The 13,595-nt window shown below is 40.0% G+C and overlaps 1 protein-coding gene across 11 annotated transcripts in view; it reads right to left on the bottom strand.

Moving 5' to 3' along the window:
- Positions 1–13,595, bottom strand: part of LOC111242938 (uncharacterized) — a 92,225-nt gene that overhangs the window by 16,891 nt on the left and 61,739 nt on the right. For 6 of the 11 annotated variants that reach the window (XR_015330297.1, XM_086993016.1, XM_086993012.1 and 3 more), the window contains one exon: positions 10,406–10,645. The exons of 2 other annotated variants lie outside the window; for them this stretch is intronic. The gene's annotated coding sequence lies outside the window, so the exon portion shown is untranslated. Of the gene's footprint in view, positions 1–730; positions 947–3,341; positions 4,685–6,193; positions 6,307–10,405; positions 10,646–13,595 lie in introns of those variants that run through there. 3 more of the 11 variants (XR_015330298.1, XR_002670219.2, XR_002670221.2) reach the window with 3 other exon arrangements.

The following is a 13,595-nucleotide window of genomic DNA, read 5'->3' as shown; positions in this document are numbered from 1 at the left end:
GCCTGCCGACAGTGATGGCGGCCCGTTAGACTGGCGACACCGCTTTGTATGGACAGACAGACAAACAGACATAATTGTACCGGGGTTCCCGAAAGGGTTGAGAGCGGGGCGACGAAGGACGGAAGTATAACACTAGCGCTAACGTCTTTAATGGCCTGAACTCGGCAGTGGAGCACTGTCTATTATAGTGAATCGCACTTTACGCGTATAACGATGACTATTCACACGGGAAGGTAGCCGGTGACTCAAAAGAGGCTAGAGCTGGGTCATCAGGAAGGGGTCTGTTCGTGCAACGGTCTACCGGTGCCCCTATATCCTGCTGTAAGTAGCCTTTAACACTATCATTCTAATATATTTCTATAAATATGGTATGGGTTGCGGGTGAAGATACAAGGGCCTTTGAAACGCTGTTTGAATGAGCGATAGTCGCTCTATAAAATGATTGAGTGAACTCGTTAGCGGAGAATGAAGATTGTCTAAGATGTTAGTGAGATTAAGGCGTTTTGAGATTCTTCATCGCGATCACCGTGTAGATATTTATGAAAAACTATAATGTAAATAAAACGTAAATAGTGTACTATGTTCTATATAGCGTTTCCTTAAAATACATCGAAAAATCTTTAACCAGAAAAAGGATTCCATGCCTTAATCTGCATAACGTCAAGTACATATTATGCCACGTATATGTACATATATATTAGAGAACGAATATCTGGGAGTAGCTGAAGGTCGAATTGTATATCGCGCTCCATGGTGCCAAGTTCAGCACCAGTACGTGGACGCAGAATCTCACACTGCACCAGCGAATAGCCAACAGTTTACAACGGGCTCTGAGGCCGTTACACCGTGTTGCTTCTTGCAGCTGCACAGCTAAACCGATGTAGTCGGAAGGCCGATGATTGCCCCACGGTCCATCTGCTCTCTGGGGTAGATAATTCCCGATAAGCTAGGATAAGACCCATACACAAGCATACACACAAAGGTTACCGCACGTCCACACTGCTCTGTAAGTGACTAGCCACGCAGATGACAATTTGTCAACGCTGAGTTCAATCAAAGCTGTTGTTGACCCAGTACCAAGTTTGTCACCTAATGCCAAGACCGACTTGAGGCAACAGCTTGAAGACCGCCAGGCTTCATTCAGTAAGACATTGTTTTGACGGGGCGTATTTCATAAAGATGATTCAGCCAGCGGCGATCGCATGTAATGACCATATATAAGCTGACTCTCTGATTATGACTACGTGTCTTTTTTGTTCTGAAAGGGTATGCCTTGCTTTCGGCCTCGCACAGCGACATGATTCAATAATTTTTCCCTCACGCAGATCATGACCGATTATGCTTTGAGCTATCTGTAGACAGTACGTAACGTTTATGATCGACGTATTATTGTTTGTACCTTAAATGGTTAGAGAAGCATGCAAAGCTGAAGCGCTTCCTCACTTCCTATGTTATCACCGTTTTCATGGTGAAATAGCTTTTTCTACAATAGCTTTCGTACGATATGCCCTACGCCTAAACAAGTTCAATAGCTAGAAGTTCGATATCAGACGAAAGACAAGAATATAAGTTTACACAAGGTAAAGTTCAGCGTAGAACAGCAAATCTGATCTTAGCGCATACCGAAGTAACGAAGACATCGCCGTTTATTTACAGCGTGAACATCTTACGTAGCAAAAACGAAATGGTGGAATAATTTCGCTTTGATTTACAGCTCAGATATGTTAAACCTGCACGAAGTTGCGTGCCTCCTCTAAAACAGGGCACGGTCAATTGGATACAATGTTTTACGCTCCGATCTGTCATGATCGTGTCTGAAGTAAGCCGAAGCCATGGAGTCCAGTCGAGTGACAATGTCGTTACATTAATTTGCATTTCCAAGACGGCAACTAATGAATTACGGTTCTCTATTGCTGTGATGAAATATTGGCACGTTACTTAATTCAACTGAGCCATAGACAAAGCACCAACAATTTCCAGCTAATTTCTAAGCCCAGACATTTTAGATAAAGACGCAGAGAGGTCACTGTTTATCTGCGAAGCCCATATTTGTTATAGCAACAATTGCGCTTCGCAAGAGTCCCGCTTGGTTAGACCGATTTTTTACATTTGAGTAGACACGATTTTATTATTGCGGCATAACTAACCAGTAGAACGATAGCAGTTCTTTTATTAATGGTTCCGATCACTTTATTGGCATGATATTATCCAATAAATCTGTTCACCGTAGTCTGTTATGTGTACTTGAATCTGGGCAGTCCAGCTATTGGGTAAGCAGACGATTTTCATTTTCAGTGGTCGACTTTTCTGCCATCTGAAGTCATTGATTAATAATACTCAAAAATCAATGGAAGCATTGACAAGTTTAGCCCGTTCACGCTGAAGCAACAATGTCCATTCATCGATTTGACGAACTCAATGAAGCTGCATATAATTAAGATAATAAGTCTAAAAAGAATACCGAGTTAAACCGGTGTTAATCTACGCTTACAATACAATGCTTCGATCCTACGAACTCTGATGGCCCGGAAAAAAGCTTTTTCTCTTTGTCAAGCTTGTCTCTTTGTCTTTGTTATGCAATAAATGACAATAATAAATATAACATCAATATAAATAAAAAATTATACTAACTAGAGTAATAACATTATTTTAATCTACAACTATACATCCTGAAAACTGTCGGTCGAAACATAGTTTGACGCTACAAGTTCTCGTTTTTTGAACGAGCTTTACAGGTCAGCACCGTCGTGACGAGTCAGCTGGCGTCGCCAACGATAAGTCTATTCTGTTGGTGATGCAACTGGAATGTAGAAATCCTTACTGACAAGGTACTCCAGCACAACAGCCAGTGACACGAAGAAGTCATCCTCGAGCGATCAGTCTAGTCTCGCTGGCAGAGTAGACCGTAAACACAGTGGAGCGGGAATGGAAACCCGCTTGCTGGCACCTGGCTGTAGGATTTGCGTTCAACGTCGTCTTGTTGTTGTGGTCTGATAGGATCGGCTCCAAAATAGGGCTGTTGGTATTCCCATCAATCTCATAGAGTTCGAGCCGCTTTCGACGCCATTTCGGAAAGGGCTTTGCCATCTCGGCGGGAGAGGCTCGTAAGCGCAACGATCATTCCGAACGTACTTTACCACCGGTGTTTCATTTAAGCATCAACTAAATGAGACTGAAGGTTCAGCGTCTTAATTCAATCGGCAAAAGTTTTTGAGATCTTCCGTCGCAAACATTAGATGACCCTTTACGTGAGAAGGGTCAGAGGTTTGAGGTTAATAGGTGCATAAGGTTAACCTAAAGGTTCATGTGCTCCTGGAAATATTCCGTGCAAACGACTTCAACACAGTGGTAAGGATGTCAGCGATTTATATACATATTAAAAAAGAATCCCAAACCCAAAAAGTTCGATGAAATGCTAAGATACATTTCCTTTTAGTCCAATGTTAGGCGCTGACTACAGTTGCACGGAATTAGCTTCAGCATCTTAAAACTATATATATACGAGTAAAATCCAGTTTATATTTCTGCAGTTATTTATTTTTTTAGCTGAAAATTATCGAATATCGAGGTTCCTCAATATAAAGCAGTCGTCTAGAGATTTTTAGAGTGCAGCTTTGGCCATTGTCTGAAAGTATACTGTTAGACTATATTGCCCGCTTTGTTCTATTGGTATTGTATATATGAAAGCGTATCATAGGGGTACAAGATAAAGTCCGCTAACAGCTGTATAGTAAAAAAAAAAGCAGCTAGGTACCAATTAAATATTCATCTTTCTGTACGCTCACCTATCGCTTTGGGTTTAAAGATTTTCATTAATGGCTGTCTGCTTTCACGGCCTCTCTAAGAAAATTCAAATATAACCCTGATGTGAAGGAACAGTATTGGTATGGAACGTACTATTCAACGAAATATCTCAGTGCATGATTGGTGTTTATTTAAGGTAATTCATTATTTTCTTAAAATAAAGTTGAAAAGTCTAGCTAATCAAGTCAAAAGGATACAATACAACGTTATAACTAGTAAATTTAAACCCACATTAATTTCAAGCAATAGGCCCAGACTGTCACGGTTATGTTGACGGGTAACGTCCCATAAATACACCCCATTCTAGTTCTTAATATGCAGGATTTATATGCATCCAAAGCTCGTAAATATTAAACGGACGCGAAACTTGATGGTGGATCTAAAACTCACTCAACGAATAAACTCGCACTGAAAGCAGACGCTTTCACAACGGTTTACTGTGTTTATTTACGTTTCTGCCCTTCCTCTCTATTGGCTTTCCTAGCGTGCGCTGAATGGAGCACCGTCCCCAAAGTAAAATTTCAAGCTAATCCAAATATCGCGCCAATTGTCCGCCATTTCAGTTGTCTAACGTTGTTTGCTTTAATCATCGTCTCACTTGGCCAGCGATAGTGCGATTCTCCGTGAAGCTGACCCCGTGTCCACACATGACTTAACTCGAAGCTCTAAAGTAAAGCGTCCCCTAGATGAACATCCTTCGCCGGGTTCTCGATTGGTTCTAAAGCTTTTGTCAAGACTAAAGACAGAGGCAGTAAATAGGGAAAATGCTAGTGGCAGAGTGGCGAAACAATATGGCCACAGCACAGCAAGGCGAGGCGAAGACCAGAACGAACGAAACGATTTTCAATTCCCGTCCAAATAGACATGAATCACATCTAAGCTGTAAGAAAGACAGCGTATCGGGTCAGACGACGGGAAAGGTGGCTGCACTGACCGGAGGCCTGATTTTAGGCATTGCCCTGGAGAGCAATCTGAATAGCAGTGTAAATTTATAAAGCAAATTATAGATGCTTAGCTATTTACTCTATTTAGAAAGAACGATGAACTCATAAAGTCAGTATAATTATTATAAGGGCTATTGGATTCCATTTGAAATCTAATCAATTTAGATCTCTTAGAACTATTCGTGTGCGTCGCAATGTACAACGAAGCAGTCGGATTTGTCTTCTCAATTGAAAAAGAGAAGTGAAGATAGTGATTCTGTGATTTAGACATGAAATAACATTATGTTTATCACACTTATTAAAGAGCCGTCCTAAAATAATTATGTTACGGTTACGCGACATAATACGAAGCGTTCTCGTCCATATACAGTACGAGTGCATGCTTTTTGTTTGATTCATATTTTTTTTTTTAAATTTTTTTTTACTAGATTTTCAATTGGGAAATCAATTACACTTTTTTTTTCTTTTTGAGGTTCCGTAGGGAACGTAGTGGTATGCAAACAAGATTAACTCAAACACTCAGCAATAATACACAATACTCTCGTAATACTATATGCCCAACGCTCGTAGACTGTTGGTAAATGTCCATGTTTTACGGGAAATTTAGTTGACTATCATTCAACCTAACGATTGCACCAGCGAATGCAGGAAATTATAACATATGAATCCTTATTTAGATGATTTTAGAGTTTCGAGTCGCCGACTGCTCAAATAAGTTTCGGCAGTGTCCGCTTCTGGGAAAAAAGGATTTCGCTATATGTTTCCATTCATCCATTCAAAAAGGTCCTGTCCGGGAAAAAAGCCCTTCAACTTAAAACAATTTCGGCCAACTTTTTTTATGCTCCTTTTCAAATCCTTTCAAAGTTTAGTGGCTTGCTTCGGCTCCTATGGCATCGAGGTGTTGAGCACTTTTTCTAGAACTAGCCTCCCGCTGACCTGCTGCCTCCTTTAGGTAGAGGGGCTTTAACATCGTTGGTTGGTTGATCTAGAACCTTCCCTTTTCAACCAGTTCGTAATTCTCTTTAATCTTTACAGACGTAAATGCCAACGTAAGCCTGACGGCCGTAATACTCCTACAAATATAGGCAATCGGATTCGGCCTTTGCTTTGAGGAGAATACTTACTTAATGTATAAACTGTTGCAGGTCACTCGACTCACACCTAATTTTCGGCTTCTTTGTAGACTGCGACGAACACAATGTAGTAATAAAAGCTTTGAACTATAACCGAAGTTGGGGACTCGATCAGCGCGAGGCACGCACTGCTAATTACGCTACCATTGACGCTCATTGTGTAACAAAATAGCGTCTACGCTTGAACGCCCGAAACAAGTCTAGTCTAGTCCTCCCCAAATTGAAAGAAGTTCCCTAAACGTAACTAACATAATCAGAATTCTACTGCGAGATCGTATTACGAAAGTGTACTCTCCGAATAGAATTCTGGGTTTGCGAATCTTTTTTTCACACCGCACAGAGTTTCTCGTACAATCAACGATCAGCAAACAGCGTCGGATCTATATACGTGACCATGTCCGTTATCGCCACGGATTATACGATCCCTGTTGGATAGAAATAACGCCACCTTTATTTATAAACAATTCATCCTTAGTAAATAATCTAGCAGAGTACCAGGTGTCAGCAGGTAAATGTTCGATCTTTCTATAGCTAGATGACATCTTCAGCAGCACTAGAGCATCAAGGTTTGCTTCGAGAGCCGCTGACATGTTCAGCTCAAATTTTAGTATTGCTTTCACCCCTCGTCTTGAAAATGTTGCTTGGCTACTAGGTAAGGCGCTGTCTGAACGAAATCGTAACCCATATATTGCCAAGTCCATCTAACAGAAGATATGACCCTACAAATAGACTTTACTTTTGGCTGTTCCTTAAGATTAGCAGGGACCAAGGACAATTATCGTCACGGGCTACATTTGGTAGCTTACGTATTTGTTTCTATGTGAGTATTTTTTTCTATGTCGAAATGATCTACCTAATCATACCTACATACATACATACATACATACATGTTTGATATCCTAACGTTACTAAAAACGCGTTTCGGCAGTACTTTTTGACTGGTCGTGCTTTCCAGATAAGGCTAACAATTGACAAAGAAAAAAACAGTTCGTTAAACTGGCTGACCGCTTTTACGCTGGGCGTGCGGCAGAATAAATTAAGTATAGCAACGGAACATCAGACTTTCATTCCCGGACCAATATGGTACAAGATAGCTAAGGATGAATATGCCGTTCTCATGTAAAAGGGAGACAAACACATGTCTGTGATGGGTCACGACCAGTCTTTTGCAACAGCCAGTATGAGAAATACATTATTAACATTTTAGTATTGTGCGCATCGTGCATAGCCCTGAATTGTATCGAAGTTTAAAGAAAGTCATTCAACGGAAGCGTTATCGGCTCATACTAATAAGGACATATATATAATAAGGAATAATTAAGGACAAACTTATCGCAATTGCTTCCAGCTATAACTTGTCGAAGATATGGGGGTGAAATGCTCGATGCTGTTCATCGTAGTAGTCTAGGTTACGTAACCGGTACTTATACTTTTTCAGTTATTGAGTTCACTCGATCTGGCTACTGTAATTAACTGCTTTCGTCAAAAAAGAAAAAACAAAACAATTTGGAACAGCATAGTGAATAGGATATCGTAGACAATCATAGCTACAGATGGTCTAATGTCGTTTAAAAGACATAGGAAGATCGGCAATTTTACGTCAACCGAAACGTTATACAACAATTGAATAGCACACCATTATCAAAAGCCTTTAGGAGGACAACGTCTGCCTGAAGAAGGCAACGTTTGGCAAGCAAAACACAGGTTGCGAGAGGGAACGTCGTCAAATACCAAAGTCCTGAATTGATTACTATGGCTCACGGAGGCCATAGCGAAATTTTCCAAGCAACAGAGCTGGTGGGAAGAGCAGCAAACTTCAGCCTTAAGGGTAACTTCCTACTAATATAGTAAAGGCTTCCAGGTATGTACTCAAATATTCAATCGAAAATTGCACCTGTTGATATTATAAGTAGTACAAACAAATCTACATAACAATAGCAGTGCTCAAGTACTGCATGTAGCTCATGTTTATTTTTTTTTTGCACTATATACAATAGTGACTCCTGGCTTATAAGAAGTGGCTAAAATGAATAGCCTACCAACGATTGAATGTCAGGCACAACTTCACCAACTCATGATATTATGTAGGCATTGAAGGTATCGGTTCCGGTAAACAGAATCTTAGTTCTGAGCACAGAGAGAAAATGTCAATTGAATCTTAATCTGGTATTATATATAGCTGAATACGGTATTTTCAAATGAAAATAAGAGCACCATCGGCAAATCCTTGATCGAGCCAGGCAACACAGATATCAGGCAGTCATTTCTACATTAGCCGCGGATAAGTTCAAGCTGTCTCATTCTGGTGAGTCGTCCAATTGGCATGTAATGGCATAGAGTGCGGCTGAGATTGAGCCGAGATAAAAGAAAAAAAAAAAACTAATATTGGCCTGTTACAAGCGAATCCGGCGGACATTGAAATTCAATAGCTTTTCGACCACGGGCCGTTAGTAGACGAATTCCGATTGATGAATACTCTAGTCTTTTAGAAATTGTTGACAAAGAACGGTTGAGTTTACTTCAAAAGAGCAGAGTTTAGAAAAAAAAAAAAAGGAAAAAAACGTTTTTCAATCATGAACATCAACACCAGCAAGTTCAAGTTTTCGGTCCACGAAAGCGACAGCACTGCAAAAATTCGTCCAAGATTGGCAAGGAGGCCTTAAGTGAAAGCGCAGTACGTGAATGATGTAAACGTTTTTAGAACGGAGACTGATGTGTTGAAGGCCAGTGAAAAAAGTGACCAGCTGTCCAGCTGTAACCGAGGATTTTACGAACGCAGAGCTTGCAAAATCCTATTCTAAGGGATTTGCATGCCAAAACTGGCATTTCAGGTGCAACGTGTTATTGGAATCATAACCCACATACTGAAAATGCGGGAACTGACTAAAAATAAGTTCTCCGTGAATCGATCCTTAGGCTAGTTTGAAATGGGTGTGGTGTAATTTGCGGAACATCAGTAAACAAAAAACCCTCTCGAGCATACCGTCACCATAGACGAGGCATCGTTTAATCTCGGCCGTCAGCTAGACCAGGCGAAAAAATGGCGTCACTCTTTAGCAAAATCGAGTTCGTCGGCTGTGTTAAGTACATTCGGACGTAAGATTATGGTAACACTTGCAATAGACATTAGGGGCATCTGCTCTTTTGAGATACCTGCCGAAACTGAAGCAATGGATACGGTCCGCTGTCTCGGGTTCAAGAGACTCACGGACCGTTGACACGGCAATCGAAAGTACGCAGTCGAGTTACTTGATGCCCATGCCAGCCTCCATCACTATGCCTCATTTATTCACTGGATTGAGCAAAGGAATGTCCAACGTCGACTTCAACATGCTTATTCCCCTGATCCTTGGTCCGTGTGATTGCGGAGCGTTCCATGCCCTAAAATAGGTTACTGTTGGGCAGAAATATCGGTTTACTCCGAGAGGCCATAAAGAGAAATTACATTTGAGGACGGGAACTGTAGAAACTGCCGGAGCGTTAGAACAGGTTGGTGGAACGTAAGGTACTTTTAGAACATATTGAAAATTTCGTTCTAACCTGACGAGTTCAAAAGTCATGCGGTTTTAAAGTCAAGCGGATTCGCATGTAACAATCTAACAATTCTAAGAAACTGTAGGAGTCGCAGTGAATATCAGTCTTCGTATGTTAGTATTAAAAGTTTTAACATCTAGACTAGCAAGTTTGAATGGAGATCAGCGTTATCGTATACCCCCGCGGTAGCAAACACTCAGTATTGTCTGTTCAACCGTAAAAATTACGGTGTACTTTGTAAAACCAGCAAGCAAAATTAGCACCTATATTTCCAAGTAGGAATAAGTGGATCTATAGTGAGTTCATGTTGCCTTATCAAAAATTAATGTTACAACATGCGTGAAGTATGCGTAGAAGTTAAAAATAGCTTTAAAAATACTGGCCATTTGAGCTTTCCAAGGAAGTTTGACATGAGATATATTTTTGACAGTTGATTCGTTTTGTTTGTCTTAAGATTAGCGTTATTTTTAAATAGAGAAAAGAATGAATTTAGATTATACGAAATGTAATTGTTAAAATACTGACTAGTTTTCTTTGAAGCTTATAGCTTTTACCGTTTCGTGAAAAACAATTGTTATTTTTTTCAAGTACGCCATTTACTGAATACTACAGTTTTAGTAATGTCTTTAAAATGTATGGGCAGTTGCGCCGTTTTGCTGTTGCAACGTTTTCGGTTTCCGTAGCCATCAAAAACACTGCTTGATCTATCTGGAGGTGATACGGTCATCAGTTTCTACAATATCAATCAGTAGAACATCGGTTTCACTCGAAACGGGAGATTTTACGATATGCTGCATGCGTCTATGCTAGCCCGAATAATATTGACATATTTTAAAATGTCTAATTGAAAATTTTCGAATCAATCGACCTCAAGTATTGCGGGAAAAAAAAACATCAGCATCAGGTACTAGCTATAAGCTCTATCCATGGACTGGCATGGTGAACTTATGGACGCACATAATATTCAGATAAATCAAACAGAATACGTACTTTTGGTGTCTTATGTGCGGGTCTTCTGCGATGGGTTGTTCAACGATCGTTTCCGATGTTGGTTTAATAGCCGCTGTGACCAGAAGCCAGCCAGGTGAAGATGATGTCTTCTTACCTATAGCCGTTACGTAAATGCTACGTACAACTGCGTGACGCGTATGTATCACGAACATCAATGGAACAGGCGCAGGCTACCTTGTATGTCTCCAATGATAATGGCAATGGATCATCGGACTGCAACTATTTCATATAATAATAATTCACATATATAATTATGATGCGCAAAGTTCAACCCGTTATCGGGGAAGGAAGCTATTACGTGAAGATGTCATACCGAAATAGACTATCAGTCTTCCAATCAGTACGCCCCGGAGGAAACGACGTCGCAGCCGTTATCTGTGGTCTGTTTGACGATTTCGAGTGCATACTAACAGATTACCGTTTTTTCTGAAGTACATTCTAACACGGTTCGGAGTAATTAATTAGTTACATCCTGCATCAGCGGATACCGCCTCAACTTCAGTCTCGGTGTATTAAATTTTTCTCCAAATTTTAGCGGTGCTGCTGTCGTATGTTCCATTGATCAAAATTGCTACAGTCTATCAATGAGTAACACGTAAGCTATACCCATGTTACGTTACATTTGTCTTGATTTATTATATCTATAAACAACAGTGATTTAGAGATTGATAAATAGCAAACAATGATTGTTCACCAATAACTCGTATAAAAATGTTTTTATTTAAAAACGTTGCCACCCGATAATCCAGTGTATCCAGTAGATGTGCAAGCATAACTTATTCACGTTTAAAGAAAAACAGTTACAAAGTTCTCTGAAATAAAATTTTAGACATAGAAACGATTTGTCCAGGCAATGATGTATGATAATCGTCCTACTACCAAGCTAACCCCAAGTCATAAGTATCACCAGCCTTACACAGTATGTCAGATGTAACACACGTGTTCCCGTAGATTTTTCGAAAAACACCAGTAGAGGCTGCGTGTTCGATTATCAAGCGCTAAAACTTTGTTTTCGCTGCCTTGGAATCAGTATAGAAAATACTTTTTCATAAAGATGTAAAATAAATCAATAATGAGCAGTGACCCATAGCTAGTAGTAGAGTTTACGCACGGAAGCAGTACATGCAAAAAGGTAACAAAACGCTGAGCCGAGACGTTTGTATGAAACCAATAGGAATCAGTATGTCAAACATACTACTGCGACTGATCTCGTATTGGTGCAATTATGCGTATCTGCCTACTGAAGTTAGAGACCAGGTGATGCGGCCTAGGTTCGAAACCTGTTTCGAGGCACTCGGTTTGTTTCGCGCAAGACAAAATAGGCCGTATGAGACCGTTTCAGTCAATACAGCATCGCTGGACCGAAAAATTCAATATATTTAGTTTAACTAGATATTCGAATAAATGAAAGTTGGTTAAAATTTTGATGAACAAGAGCCGAGGAATAAATGTTGTGCTATCGAGATTAGAAACCTCGAAGCTCTGGTGTGCTGAGCAAGATTTCGTTTCGACTGCCGGCCTATGGCATGACGCATACTATTTGAGCTCATTACCCGACATATACCGTTGGGAAATATAATATGCTCTTAATTAAGTTAGTAAAAAAAACAATACTGTTACCGGAGCACGCCCGTTTGAAGCTATTCAGTGTCCTTGAATTTAAAATTAAGCATGTTATTATATGGATTATGCTAAAGGTTGTTCCACTACATGGGAAAATAGTACCTAGACATTATATGAACAAAGGCAAAGCTTTTCCCTCGGTCCCACTAAATAATGTCATTTTTCCATTCTATCATTAGCTGTCCTTACGCGTACACTGCTTCCGTAAGGAAAAGTTCCATACGGAGACTAACTCATCTTTAATGAAGTTGTACAGCAATCCTGTCTTAGGCCAAAGTCATTTACCGTCTCAAATCTCATCCCATCATTCGGATTGTGCGAGATGCATTTTAAGATTCCCGTTGTCTGGAATTAATCAGACGTAATGAGGCTTTTGCCTTCAAAATGGTTATATAATGCCTCTAACATGATAATATAGAAGATGATAATTAGTTACTGGAGAAGAAACACTCAATTAATGCAAGTTTATTATTGCGGATAATAAAACAACAACGCTGGATACGCATGAGCCTATTTGACTGAGAATGTGATAGGTTAAATGGAGATTTGTGGTTGGTATAATAGCAGTGAAGTGCAGTACAAAACAGCTTTGCCTATTAAGTTATTGCCTATTAACATGCCTATTAAGTTTCGTAAGCATTTGCAGTATTAGAATATTTACAAAATACCGAGAGGTCTTAGGAAGTGATATGGTTGGCCAGTTTCGACCTCCGAAGTTGATTGGGCCAGTGTGGTCTCAATGAAGCGTAACGTGAAGCGCTGAAACGGTACGTTAGGTCGACGCTGCACCTCTTTTCCAAAACAACCTCCACCCTTCAAATGATTTCTTTGATGAAGAAACATAACATTAGTGCTATGAAACTAACATTGAAGAATCTTCGCTCAGTCAATGAACTCATTAATCAGGTAGCACCCACAAATATGAATGCAACTCGCCGTCGGACAAGCCGACGTTTTCAGTTCCGAAAGTTAATTGAAAAAAACTGCGCTTTGTTGCTTCTGCGTAAGTTGTGTGTCTAGGGACTGCAATGCTCTCGAGAAGTTTGAAACAATATATTGAAAACACGTTTCTGCCAGCTGATATTAATCGAAATGATTGCGGTTGGCGCAGCGTCATCTTTCTAACTTTAAACCTATTGCATCGAGGCGTATTGTTCTTCTGAAGGCTTTTCAAGTTAACATTAGTATTAGTTGGTATAAAATGCAAGAAATGTTCAATTAAATTCGAAATACATTTGATTTATGACGTTAGGATAGCTAGTAGTCGAAGCCAGCTCCTAATATTAAGCCTATTATAATAAGCATCTAATATTAGGCGGCTTTCGACAACTAGTGAGTAATTAAAATGGCAGTACTCTATAATGGCGCAATACGGTTTTGCTATCGAAATGCACTTGTGTCTTTTCTAATTTGGGTACGCTTGCTTGGGTATTGAGATTCGACCTTTCTAGCAGAAGAGTTGCAGTCAATTCTAAGGGAAAGTCGAAAATGTTAGACTTAGGTTTGCAGACATGGGCTCCAGCTTGGAGCTATAGCACTGGACACA

Source organism: Varroa destructor, unplaced genomic scaffold, assembly GCF_002443255.2.
Source record: "Varroa destructor unplaced genomic scaffold, Vdes_3.0 BEIS01000001.1, whole genome shotgun sequence".
In the NCBI taxonomy this organism is placed as follows: Eukaryota; Metazoa; Arthropoda; class Arachnida; order Mesostigmata; family Varroidae; genus Varroa; species Varroa destructor.
This window is presented reverse-complemented; position numbering and strand designations above follow the sequence as displayed.